A 14,826-nucleotide genomic window follows, 5' to 3' on the forward strand; every position below is an offset into this window, starting at 1 on the left:
TTGTAAACGCATTTGTGTTTTTAATGTGTTTTCACATATCCATTGTTATTATATAGAAATGTAGTTGATTTTTGTATGTTGATCTTGTATCCTACAACCTTGCTCAGCTCATTAGTTCTAGAGGTTTTTCTTTTTATATTCCTTGAGATTTTCTACATTGACAATTATATCACCTGAAAATTGGGACACTTCTATGTTTTCACTTTCAATCTGTATGCCTTTTATTTATTTTACTTGTCTTACTGCACTAGCTAGGACTTCCAGTATGATGTTGAATAAAATGGTGACAGTAGATATTTTCCCCTTGCTTCTTATCTTTGGAAGAAGAATTTATTCTTTCACCATTTAAAAATTTTTTAAATTGATTTTGGAAAAATAAAACATGTATATATTTAAGCTGTAAAATGTGATATTTTGATATAAGAATACATTGTTAAATGATTACCACAAACGAATTAACATACCCATCACCTCCCATAGTTACCTTTCCTTGTGTGTGTGGTAAGAACACTTAAGATCTACTCTTTTCAAATTTCAAGTATACAATACAGTATTATTAACCATAATCACCAAGCTGTACATTAGGTCACCAGAACTTATTTATCTCATAACTGAAAGTTTGTATCCTTTGAACAACACCTCCCATTTCCCCTTCCCTATCATCTGATAACCAACATTCTACTCTCTGCTACTATCAGTTTGACTTTTCTCTTGTAGATTCCACATACGAGTGAGATCATGTGCTATTTGTCCTTCTGCATATGACTTAATTTTCTTAGCATGTTGTCCTCCAGGTTCATCTACGTTGTCACAAATGGAAGGATTTCTTTCTTTTTTCAAGACTGAATAATACTCCATCGTATGTTTGTGTGTGTGTGTGTGTGTGTGTATAATACGTATGCACACACACATTTTCTTTATGCATTCATCTATCCATTTATATTTAAAGTAATTATTGATTGAAAGGACCTATTATTGCCATTTTGTTATTCTGGTGTTTCATAGATCGTTTGTTCCTCCTTCCTCTCTTCTTCCTGTTTTCTTTGTGATTTGATGATTTTCTATAGTGGTGTGCTTTGATTCTCTTTCTTTATCTTTTCTGTATCTACTATAGGTTTTTGTTTTGTGGTTACCCTGAGGCTTCTATAAAACACCTTGTAGATATCACAGTTTATTTTAAACTGATAACAATTTAACTTTATTCTCACTCAAAAACTCAATGCTTTTACTCCCCACTGGCATTTTATGTTTTTGATGTCACAATTTACATCTTTTTATATTGTGTATCCATTAACAAATTATTTTAGTATAGTTATCTTTAATTCTTTTGTCTTTTAACCTTTACACTATAGTTGTAAGTGATTTGCACACCACCTTTACAATATTACTGTATTCTGAATTTGACTATATATTTACATTTACCAGTGAGTTTTATACTTTCATATCATTTCCTGTTACTAGTTAGTGTCCTTTCTTTTCAGCTTGAAGAACTCCCTTTAGCCTTTCTTGTAAGGCAGGTCTAGTGGTGATGAACTCTTTCTGCTTTTGTTTGTCTGTAAATGTCTTTATCTTTCCCTCATTTCTGAAGGATCACTTTTCCAGGTAAAGTATTTTTGTTTGGTAGTTTTTTTCTTTCAGCACCTGAATATATTGAATCAGCCTCTCCTGGGCTTCAAGGTTTCTGCTGAGAAATCCACTGATAGCTGTATGGGGGTTCCCTTGTAGCTCTCAGTCACATTTTAGTTCAGTCTTTGCATTTCTCAGCTTTAAAATTTCTTTTTCTTTTTTTTTATATCTCTTTGTTGAACTTGTCATTTTGTTTTTATAATTTTTTTCTGATTTTGTTAAATTGTTTATCTGTGTTCTCTTGTAGTTCTCTGTGCTCCTTTAGAACAATTATTTCAAATGTTTTGTCAGGCAATTTGTGGATCTCCATCTCTTTGGAGTCAGTTACTGGAAGTTTGCTGTGTTCTTTTGTTGCTGTCATGTCTCCCTGATTATTCGTGATCGCTGTGGTCTTGCAATGGTGTCTGTGCAATTGAAGAAGCAGTCACCTCTCCAGACTTATGACTAACTTCAGTAAGGAAAGACCTTTGCTTGTGTGCTGGGTCACTTTGTAGTGTGCTGTGGCCCTCAGTCTAGTGGTGCTGAGTGCCAAGTGTGGGGGTGTGTGGTGGCTCTATATTCGGGGGGGCATGGTTGGCTCATGCAGCTGGGGTTCACGACATCACCAACTGCACGATCCTTGGCAACAAGAGCTGTGGAGTGTCCACATTGGCTGCAACGGCTGTTCAGGTCTTTAGCTCCACCTCCAGGTCTAATAGCAAGGTGCTGAGGCAGGCGTCAGTGGTGGCCACAGTTGGTGGTTTGCACATGCTCATCCCTGGGGGCTGAGTGCAGGCACATGCACTGCAGTGGGGGCTGGTGACTGGAGTTGAGGCTGGCAGTGTGCAGGTGGGCGGCTGCAGGGGTTAGCTCTGGGCACATGCAATGAAGTCCAGTGACAGGAATCAGGGCTGGCTCCAAGCACCTGAGCAGCTGCAGGGCCCTGGGCTGTTGTTATGCACCTAACCAGGCACAGAGTCCGGGCTGGCTGCTGACATGGATCCACGGACTCCTGGAGTTGTTGATGGCACTGGCTAGGGCAGCTGTGGCAGGGGAGGAGTGGGACAGGGCAGGACTGAGGAAGTTGGGTCTGTGATTATAAAAACCTGTGGGGCTATCAGCTGCAAAATCTGCAGAGTGTCTGCAACATCTATGCTGGCTGTTGGTTTCCTCAGCAGTGGAAGTTTCTGGAATCTTCTGCAGAGCAGGCCACAGAGAACCATGGACACTCCCACCACACAGCTGTTACTGGCAGTCCCTGCCCTTCTTTGTTCCTAGTTGTCTTAAGATATGTCACCTATGCCAGTCTCTGGATGGGGTGAAACCAAAGCAGTTCATTAGTGCAGTGCCCTGAAAGGCTGGGGAAACCGGTCACTTGCCCTGCTGTCCTAGTCCCAGCCCAGTCTCTCAGGTTGAGAGTTCCCTCTAGCTGTTGAGCAGTGCTGGCGTGGAGGATGGGATGATGCAGGCAAAATGAAACTATTCTCCCTACCCATTTTGCAGTTATTCTCAGATTTTTTCCTCCACTGTGTTGCTGAAGCATCTTAAGTAGACTCCTGAGCTCTCCTAGACCTCTTTTCACTTGTGGATAGCTGTCTAATTGATGTTCCTTGAGGAGTGATGGAGGCTGGAGTCCTACTCAGCCAGCTTAGTGAAGTCACTCCCGTCTTTCATCATTACTGGGATGTTGACTGTAGGTTTTCTTGTAGATGCTCCCTACAAAGTTGAGGAAGTTTCCCTCTCTTCCTAGTTTTTGAGTTTTTATCATGAAATGGTGTTGGAGATATCCATTTTAAAACAAAATATAGTTTTTAAAGATGAAAGAAAGTCTCAAGGAGGTTGGATTGGTAGGCCAGTCTCAAGCTGAGAAATAGAATTATCTCTTTCTTTCCTTTCTATCCCTGGAGGAAAAATGTAATGCAAAAGGATTCCCATGTGATTGTATAATTTCTTCAGAATAACAAATAGATTACTAGTCTTTTAAGTATTAACTACTATTTATTTAAAAGTCACCATATCAGGACATCCCTTTTTCAAGTTGCTTTTGCCGTAGATACATGTAGACAGAGTGGGCCTGAGGCAACATACAATTTTCCAAGGCTGTCTGGCTGTCTGTCACCAATCCCTTTCTACTCTGCACAGCCCTGGAGGACGTACTAGGTCTTATTCCTATCTATTCCCCTGGAAGAACAGTTTCTCTACCACATGGGTCATTTGCATTTAACCTGTGATTGGAATATAAAGGCTGGAAACCACATCAGTTGGCTGGATGTCTCCTCCACCCTCAAAGGAACCCAGGCATTTGGATTAAATGTTTATTGAGCATCTATCATAAGGTCTGCTACTAAGTAGACAGTCCTTAAATATTTGTTGAATATTTGATGCCAATTTAACGAATTTTCCACAATTGTTGAAACTCCCAAAATTCATGTAGGGCAGAATGTCTTTTTCTTTGGGTCTAGCCTTTTGGTCCACTGGGATTTATGAAAACTGCCGTCTCTCTGTCTGAGGATGAAAAATGGAAGAGAATACGAATGTTGCTGTCTCCAACCTTCACGAGTGGAAAGCTCAAGGAGGTAGGATATTAACAGGACTTTTAATTAGAAACGTAAGGATAGCACCTGGGGCCAGGTAGAAAATAAGATCCTAGTCTCTTTTCAAGGAGTAGTTTGCTGAATATGAGCTTCTTGAAAATGATGTTTTCTCTTTATGTCCTAGAAGAGACATTATAAGATTCATTATAAAATGTCACGTACTGTTCCGTGCTTGCTAAAGCCAGGTCCTTCTAAGACTCGGGTCTCTGCATTTCACTGTGGGTGGTGTTGTGTTTTGGGTCTAGATGTTCCCCATCATTGGCCAGTATGCAGACATGTTGGTGAGTAACCTGAGGAAGGCAGCAGAGAAAGGCAAGCCCATCACCTTGAAAGAGTATGTAGGGCTGCGCCTGCTGGGATTCTGAGCTCTGCCACGAGACCCACCAGCTGCCTGACATGGAGCCAAAATTTCCACTATTGAGTTACTCCAGTGACCAAACAGAAGTAGGCGTGTGGTGTTACAACTCCAATGGCCCACCCAAGAAGAGGTGGCTTACCCAAAAAGGCAGGGCAGTCAGGAGAGAAAGGGTCTTTTCACCTGTGTACATGAGCCAGGATTCATTTATCTGCGTAATTTTACCCTTGGATATTGTGGAACTCAAGAATACGTAGCTTAGAAAGAAGAAACATGATCGTACTAAAGTTTTCCGTGTAGAGGGGAAGGCATTGGTACGTATTGGTAGGCAGCGGGTGGGGCAGGAAAGTTACACTGTGGAACTTGGAACAACTTAAACCCCTTCATGATTTTGCTGAGGATATCAACAAAATGCTAAATATTAAATCTTACCACCACTTCTCCTTTCAGTCTCTAAGAGAGAAGGCCCTGTACAGGCTATGGGTAGGGTAACTATATCATCTGTTGTCTAAAGTGGGATATTTTTAATTATGCAGGAACAACAAGTGTAAACTTGGATTGTCCTGGGAACGCTGGGTACATATGATCACTTAGCTATGGGATCACCTAAATCGGTGTTGGAGTGCTCTATTATTATTTTCTAACTAGGAACATTCTTAGTTTTTATATTTACAGAAATGAGTCAGCCCTCAGGGCAACCTGAGATCACTGGAGTTGAGGAAGAGTGGGTCTTTCAGGAGCCTTAGCAGGGGTGTAGAGAAGGAGGGATGACATTCCTGGCAACTCAGAACGGGGTGCTGCTGTTCTGTAATGTGCTAAAGAGGAATCAGCTCTGAGCATAGATACTGCGGTGAGGCAAGACCCAGATCAATGTCACCTTTATTGACTCCACTAGAGTGATTTAGTTATTCCACCCTCTGTCCTGCTGAAACACAGTGCTCGTATAGGTACTTTTGCCCATACTCAAAGCACACTATTGTCATTTTTCTGATTATGGGTCTCTATCCCTCTATGACTCAGCTCCTTCAGGTCAGAAGAGGGTCTAACATGCCTTAGTGTCCCCATCACCTCTAACGCAAGGCCAAGTGCATCATTGGAACCTGATGAACACCTCATGAGTGAGTGTGATGGTAGCATAGACTCTTCAGATGATCCAGCAGAAGGTTCTGATGGTGTTGGCTCTTTACATGTGTTGCCTGGGCATATGAATTACATGCATTTCTTGTTGCATGTGTTGGATAAGGAGAGTAAAGAGGTGCTGATTTTAATTTTCTATGTCTTTTTTTTTTCCTACTCAGCATCTTTGGGGCCTACAGCATGGATGTGATTACCAGCATATCATTTGGAGTGAACATCGATTTCCTCAACAACCCACAAGATCCCTTTGTGGAAAATGCCAAGAAGCTCTTTAGATTTGATTTCCTCAATCCATTCATTCTCTCAATAAGTACGTGGACTACTGTTTTTCTTTTCCTTCCTTCCTTCCTTCCTTCTTTCCTTCTCCCACCCTCCTTTCCTCTTTTTTTTCTTCTTTCCTTCTTTCTTTCTGTAACATCTTTATTGATTTATAATTCCAATACCATACATTTAACCTATTTACAATGTACAATTCAATGGTTTTTACATCCTAAGTATCCATCTACAGATGAATGGAGAAAGAAAATGTGTTATAAGTGTACAATGGAATACTATTCACCCATAAAAATGATGGAAATCCTGCCATTGCCTCAATATGCATGGACCTTGAGGGCATTATGCTAAGTGAAATAAGTTAGACGGAGAAAGACAAATACTGGATGATCTCACTTATATGTGGACTAAAAAAAAAATTCAAAGAACCAAACTCTTAGAGAAAATAAATCAGATTTATAGTTACCAGAGGCATGGGTTGAAGTGGGGGAATTGGAGGAAGGTGGTTAAAAGGTAGAAATTTTTGATTATAAGATAAATAAGTACTGAGAATGTAATGTACAACATATTGTCTGTAGCTAACACTGCTGTACGGTATATTTGTAAGTCACTAGAGAGTGGATCCTAATAGTTCCATCACAAGGGAATTTTTTTTTTTTGTGACTATAAGAGGTGATGGATGTTAATGAAACTTGTGCTGCACATCAAGTCATTATCCTGTACTTCTTAAACTTGTACAGTACTGTATGTCAATTATAATTCACTTAAACTGAAAAAAAAAGATTTTTATTACATTCAAATATATGTTCAATGATCACTACAGTCAATTGTTAGAACATTTTTGTCAACACAGATACCCTGTACCTTTTAACCAACCCCGCCCCTCCCCTTAGTCCTAAGGAACCACTAATTTACTTTTTGTCTCTATAGATTTACCTAGCTTGGACACTTCATAGAGATGGAATCATACAATATGTGGTCTTTTGTGGCTGGCTTTCTTTATTTGGTGTAATATTTTCAAGGTTCATCCATGTTGTAGCATGTATCAGTGCTTCATTTCTTTTTATGGTTGAATAGTTCTTCAGGATTTTCTATATACAAGATCATGTTATCTGGTAATAGAGATAGTTTTACTTCTTCATCTCCTATATGGATGCCTTTTATTTCTTTTTCTTGCCTAATTCCCCTGGCTAGAACTTCTAGTACTGAATAGAAGTGGTGAGAGAGGCATCCTTGTCTCGCTCTTAATAGTAGAGGAGAGCATCCAGTCTTTCACTATTAAGTGTGATGTTAGCTATGGTTTATTTTAGATGCCCTATATCAGGTTGAGGAAATTCCCTTCTACTCTTAGTTGGCTGAAAGTTTTTAACACAAAAGGATGTTGGGTTTTGTGAAATGCTTTTTCTCCCTCTATTGAGATGATCATGTGGTTTTTGTTGTTTATTCTATTGATATGGTGTATTATGTAACCTTGCATTCCTGGAATAAACTCCATTGTTTATGGTGTCTACTTCTTTTTATATGTTGCTGGATTCAGTTTGCTAGTATTTTTTGAGCATTTATGTAATCATGTTCATAAAACATGTTGGTCTGTAATTTTTTTTTTTCCTGTGATGTCTTTGTCTGGGTTTAGTATCAGGGAGATACTGTCCTTGTAGAATGAGTTTGGAAGTGTTCCCTCCTCTTCTATTTTATGGACGAGTTTGTGAAAAATTGGTGTTAATTCTTTTTTAAATATTTGGTAGAATTTCCCATTAACCATTTGGATCTGAACTTTTCTTTGTGGATAGGATCTTGATTACTAACTCAACCTTTTTACTTGTTATAGGTTTATTCAGATTGTCTTTTCTTTACTTGAGGTCACATTGGTTTATAAAATTATTTAAATTTCAGGTGTAAATCCTTATATTTCAACTTCTGTATAGACTGCATTGTTCTCACCACCAAAAGTCCATTTTTTGCTGAGGAAGATTAGTCCTGAGCTAACATCTGTGCTAACCTTCCTCCACTTTATATGTTATTTGACAACACAGTGTGGCTGATGAGTGGTGCAGGTGTGCACCCGGGATCTGAACCCACGAACCCAGGCCACTGAAGCAGATCATGCTGGACTTAACCACCATGCCATGGGGCGAGCCCCCTCTTTTTATTTTTTTAATGTCAGTAGTTATGTCCTCTATTTTATTTCTGATGCTCGTAAGTTGAATCTTCTCTCTTTTTTTTGTTGGTCAGTTTAGCTAAAGGTCTTTTCAAAGAATCAGCTTTTGGTTTCATTGATTTTCTCTATTGTTTTTTATTCTCTATTTCATTAGTTTCTGCTCTTGTCTTTATTATTTCCTTCTGCTTGCTCTAGGTTTTATTTGCTCTTCTTTTTTCAGTATGTTAAGGTGGAAAGTTAGGTTATTGGTTTGAGATCTTTGTTCTTTTTAAATGTGGAAATTTGTAGCCATAAATTTCTCTGAGCACTGCTTTTGCTACATCCTGTAAGATTTGGTATATCGTGTCTTCATTTTCATTTATGTCCGAGTAATATCTATTGCACCTTTAATGTCTTCTTTGACCCATTGGTTGTTTAGGAGTGTATTGTTTCATTGCCACATATTTGTGAATTTCCCAATTTTCTTTCTGTTATTGATTTCTTTTTTTTTTTTTTATAAATTTTTTGTTTATTGCAGTAACATTGGTTTATAACATTGTAAAAATTTCAGGTGTACATCATTGTACTTCTATTTCTGCATAGATTACATCATGTTCACCACCAAAATACTAATTACAACCCATCACCACACACATGTACCGAATTATCCCTTTCACCCTCCTCCCTCCCCCCTTCCCCCCCGGCAACCACCAATCCAATCTCTGTCCCTATGTGTTTGTTTATTGTTGTTATTATCTACTACTTAATGAAGGAAATCATACGGTATTTGACCTTCTCCCTCTGACTTATTTCACTTTGCATCATGCCCTCAATGTCCGTCCATGTTGTCACAAATGGCTGGATTTCATCGTTTCTTATGGCTGAGTAGTATTCCATTGTGTATATATACCACAGCTTTTTTATCCATTCGTCCCTTGATGGGCACTTAGGTTGCTTCCAAGTCTTGGCTATCGTGAATAAGGCTGCAATGGGTATTTATCCAAAGAACTTGAAAACACCAATTTGCAAAGGTACATGCACCTCTGTTATTGATTTCTGATTTCATTTCCTTGGGGTTAAAAGACATCATGTATTATTTCTATCTGGAGTTGTATTTCTTGAACTGCACAATTAATTTAAGCAGCAGACTATGGTCTGGTTTATCCAAAGAGACTCAGGTCCAATGGGTAAAAGGCTAAGAGGTCAAGAAATGCAATCCTTTCTTTTGGTCACTCCAAAGATGCAGAGGGCCATTGACCTCACGGCTGTAGCGATGGCCCCTATGTGGGGACTTACTGTTGCTCAGCCATTGGCTTGGAAGTCTGAGCAAAGGTGATAGAGGGAATGGCTCCTGGCTGAGAAGGCTGTTGTCTTTTATTCTTCTGATTGGTAAAGGAAATTATAATTGCTCCAGGTAAATTATACATTTTTGTTGTGCTTTCTTTTTTTTTTCTTCCCCTACAGCACTCTTTCCATTTCTTCACCCAGTTTTTGAACTGTTAAATATCTCTCTATTTCCAAAAAGTGTTACTGATTTTTTTACAAAATCTGTAAAAAGGATGAAAGAAAATCACCTCAAAGATAAGGAAAAGGTAAAATCTGGTGGTGGTTACATGTGGGTGTTCACCTTTCATAATTTATGGAGCTGTGTACATATGATATGTGCACTTCATTGTAATTTTTTTCGGGTGACAGAGATCACTAGGATTTAGAGCAGGAGACTTCTATCATTTTGGGGAAATAAAGAAGGTGGAAGTTGGGGAGGGAGATAAGAATGAGTCAGAGAGCCATATTTAAATTTTAATAATAGGGGTGACAATTACTATGTCACTGCATGAATATTCTTGAGCCAAAACTTTACTACTTCCTTTCAATCAATTGTCAAAGGATAAACAGTTCTATTTAAAAATTATTTTACTGGCATTATAATTTCCCCAGATCTTAGATTGGCAAAGAAACATTTCAATTCCAAGCCTCTTATTTTACACATTCCCCAATGGAAGCCCCCATTAGGCTACCTGTAGAGTATAGTCTGTGTTAAATTGGTGCCCTCTCATAGTCTGTAGTTGACAGGAGTCCTCTCTGGCATTGAGGCTGCAGCTAGCTAACCAAGATTTGCCTTCATGAGGTCTGGACACCAGCACAAGGATGTCTGCAGTCAGGGAGACAGGCCTGGGTACTACCAGTAGGTTACTGAAGATTGTGTAGAGTTCTGGGAGTGTGGGGCATTTGAAGATGTTCAGAGAAAAGCTGCTGATGAACTCTGCAAACATCAGAGGATTAATTTATGTGACCATTCATTAACAATTAAGGCTGAAGAAAAAAAGAGATTGAAGTCAGGGACTTCTTCCTGAGCAAGCAGGCATGACAGGAGAGGGAACAGGCAGCTCTTTGATCTAGAAACTGTGTTCAAAAGCTAGAGAAGCCAAAGATCAGAGAGAATGTGGACCAAAAAACAGTTGGACATGATGGCTAGATTTCTCTTAGAGAAATAGCTTGCTCTTCAAGATTTGTAGCTGGATGTTTCTGTTCACTGATGACTCAGGCAACAGTAGTCAGACTTCTGGACTTAAAGGGGCCATATTCTCAGGAAAGAGGTTAAGTACTGTGCTCCTGGTTTATTTCTGACTTCACAAGTAAGTGTCTAATTGAAATGTGTCTATCTCCTTCCAGCACCGCGTGGATTTTCTTCAGCTGATGATTAACTCCCAGAATTCCAAAGAACTGGACACCCATAAAGGTAACCCAAGAGTGTGTCAGAGGGCCAGTGTGGGGAAGCTCAGAGGAAGAGGATGCTTCTGAAAACCTGCAAAAAGTTTTTCCAGATAGATGGGAATTGAAGCCAAATTGAAGAAAGATACATGTTCATATGTAAATGGTAGCCAGAGGCACTTTCTAGAAAGGTACAGGCACATTTTATTTTTTTCCCCAAATCTTGAAGAGCAACCACGAATGAATATTTCATGCCCCAAAGTCAGTCAGTGGTCTGTGGATCACCTACATCAGAACCTCTGGGTAGCTTGTTTCCATGTCAATTCTCAGCCCTCATCCAGACCCAGTGAATTAGAACCTTCACCTGGATATTTGCATCAAGGCTTCATCACAGAAGGCACATTGCCCCAGTGTTGTGACCTTAACTTGTAGAATTGTTTAAAGTTGTGTTTACTAGCTTAATCTAGTGTCAAGTTTTCTTTTTCCATTTGTGTTAATATGTAACTTCTGAGGAAAGCCTTCGAGACTGGGTAAACATTCTGTACCTCTTCAAATTTCATCTACTAGTTTTATCATCCGTTGGTGATTTTAGATTGAAGCCATTATTCCTATGATAGTTGCAAAATGATGACTTTCCAATTCTGTCATTTCTTCTACATTTATGAGTTGATGTTCCATTGTAAGGAGAGCTTTCCATTCTCTTTCATTTATTTATTTGTTTACATATTTATATCAATATGATCTCATATATTACTAATTTCCTCTCTTATATCATTCTTTATTTTGATGCTCAAATTCTCTCAGGCTTGTCCACTGGAAGCCCTTTCAAATGGACTCCTGTCTCCTTTGATTTTTCTTCTTCCTTTTTTTTTTTTAATAACTTTATTTATTTATTTTTTTCCCCCAAAGCCCCAGTAGATAGTTGTGTGTCATAGCTGCACATCCTTCTAGTTGCTGTATGTGGGACGTGGCCTCAGCATGGCCGGAGAAGTGGTGCGTTGGTGCGTGCCCGGGATCCGAACCAGGGCCGCCAGTAGCGGAGCGCACTCACTTAACCGAGAAGCCACGGGGCCAGCCCTCTTCTTCCTTTTTAAATTTTATTTTGTCCTGAAACTTATTTAGAGCAGTTTTAGATTCACAGCAATATTGAGTGCAAGGTGCAGAGATTTCCTTTATACTCATTTCCCCCAACTATACACAGACTCTCCCACTATAGAAATCCCTACCAGAGTGGTACATTTGTCACAAACAGTGAGCCTACCTTGACACATTATCACCCAAAGTCCATAGTTTACTTTAGTGTTCAATCCTGCTGTTCTATTTTCCATGGGTTTTGACAAATGTATAATGATATATATCCACCATTGTAGTATGCAGATTACACTGTATCTGTTCACATATTATTTTCTGAGCACTTCCTTGCTTTCTGATGGAAGACATTCCAGGTTTCTATTCTATTTCCCTCCACGAGCCCTGGAGTCCACCATTTCTCCAAGGAGCTCTGGTTCCTTTTAGTGAGAAATGGTATTTAGAAACCCAACACTGGGATGTAGGATTGCTCATTTCTAGTAGCGTTTCTTTGCTTCTAGATCCTCTCAGAGGACAAAGCTAAGAACATCAAACATATTTACACAGAACTGATAAACATAAATATTTCTATATCTACCCATAGCCAGTGTTGTAAACATGCTCTGTATCTCTCTCTAAAAAAGGCTCTGATACATAGTTTAATTCCATGACATGAATACTTCCATATGGTTAATTTCAAGCTACCAATAGTTTGACAACCATCTCACAGAATTCCCAAATATTTGACAATTGGTCCTAGAGAGTAGAGATGATCTGAATGTAGCACACCACTGTAATTATATCTATATCTATGGCTACTTCTATCTATCCAACTATCATCTATGTATCTATTATCTATCTATCTATGTATCTATCTATCTATCTATCTATGTATCTATCTATCTGTCTATCTGTCTATCTATCTATCTATCTATCTATCTATCTATCTATCTATCTATCTATCTATCTAATCTATCTAACTGTATGGTCCAGTACAACTCTCTGTGATGAAGGAAATATTCTCTATCTGCCCTGTTCAATACAGTAAGCACTAGACACATGTGGCTATTGAATACTTGACATGTCGGCAGTGCCACTGAAAACCTGAATCTTATATTGGATTTAAATTTAAGTAATATAAATTTAAACTTAAATAGCCTCATGTGTCTACCATATTGTACATCACAGCTCTAAACTTTGAGTATCATGAGATTCATGCTAACTGAGGGGGAGCATTTGATAGTTGAATTCACCCATGACAGCATCACAGATGTCATCATTGGGAAGTGGGAACTCTGTAGACCTTTCTTACACTCGTTTTGTAGTGTTTTAGTTGTGAATTACATGGTTGGGGCAGGTACCAACCACGGTTATTTCAGTGCTGTAAATATCTAAAGGTCCCCATCTAGTCCCAAGCAAATAGATTAGAGTGTGACTATGCTTAGTTTCTTCCAGGAGAAATTAAAAATGGAGGCCAACTTAGAAACACAATGGCTATTTGCTGGCCTTAAAGCAGGACAAAGAAAGGTCACATATGCTAAGGAAGATGACATTCAGGCCACGATTGAATAAGCATTGCTGTTACTCTCACTGGACCCTATTTTTCTACATTTGATGCTGGCCAATGCCTTTCTTTCTTCTGCTATTTAATGCCACTGATTAGACTAGGGTCAATCACCACTCTTGTAGCATTTTGTCTGTCTCTGTAGTTTCCTTACATATCTGGGATCTTCCATTTGAAGACTTGTGCCTCAGGTCTTCCATTATCTAATGCCACTCAAGGCACAATCCAGGCTTCTGAAGCTTGGTCATGTACACCAACCACTACATCTTGTGCAAGTTCATATTCTGATTTGATAGTTCTAGGGTGGGGGTTGAGATTTGCGTTTCAAATGAAGTCCTAGATGCTGCTGATGCTGCTGGTCCATGGACCACATTTTGAGTAGCGAGAGTTTATCTGTAGCCGAATATTATTCTCTTAAATATATTAGGGGAAAGATCCTTTAAGTTTTTCTACAATTAAGCCTTAGTATTGTACACTTTCAAAAATTTTCAATCTATATTTTAGCTAGAGTAATTTAAGATTTTCCTGGCGGTATGCTATTCCACATTACTTGTAGCTAAAGTACTTTTGTGATTCTCCATGGGACATATTGAACACTGTACATGTTAGACAGAAATTCTATCTCTTAAATTACCCAGCTCTCTTGGTGAGGTCGGTGGCATAACCAGGAGGAGATGTCCAAGAATAGTATAGACCTCGGGAAAAACTGAATTAAGACAATTTTTGCCTTTTTCTCTTCTCTCAAATAGACATCAGAGGGCAAACCACTCTCAGTTTGACTGTGAACTGCTTCTCTATTTTTTCCCTAGGGATTTTGGAGTTTCATTTAGGTTTCTCATCATCTAAACTGTGATGTTTTATATTGACATGCTTTACCTAAAATGTCTTTCCTTTTCTCTTAGCTCTGTCTGATCTGGAGCTTGTGGCCCAATCTACTATCTTTATTTTTGCTGGCTATGAGACCACAAGCACTTCTCTTTCCTTCCTTATGTATCTTTTGGCCACTCACCCTGATGTCCAGCAGAAGCTGCAGGAGGAGATTGATGCGACTTTCCCAAATAAGGTGAGTGGATGATACCTGGAGTGAGAGGGAGCACGTGAAGTCTGAGCAAGAATGTCTCCTAATCACTTCCTAGGAGGATTTTTCAAAATGCATAAACATCAATTCTTTTGCCTACTGTATTTAAGATGAATGGAAGGAGACAAAAACAAAGGGAGAAACCTAGGCAATGTATGCTATACCCGTAAATATGAGATCTTGGAAAAAAGTGCTGGCCCTGACGTATCTGTTATTTTTTATCAAGTATTGCCTGGTAAAAATCACAAAACCTCAGTGGCATCTAGCAATAAGCCTTCATTGCTCAAGTGTCCGGGTAGTTAT

At 39.0% G+C, this 14,826-nt stretch overlaps 1 pseudogene; it reads left to right on the forward strand.

Moving 5' to 3' along the window:
* Positions 1-14,826, forward strand: part of LOC101387105 (cytochrome P450 3A12-like) — a 34,514-nt pseudogene that overhangs the window by 8,003 nt on the left and 11,685 nt on the right.

Source organism: Ceratotherium simum, chromosome 26, assembly GCF_057802395.1.
Source record: "Ceratotherium simum simum isolate JZ-2026a chromosome 26, ASM5780239v1, whole genome shotgun sequence".
NCBI classification, from domain to species: Eukaryota; Metazoa; Chordata; class Mammalia; order Perissodactyla; family Rhinocerotidae; genus Ceratotherium; species Ceratotherium simum.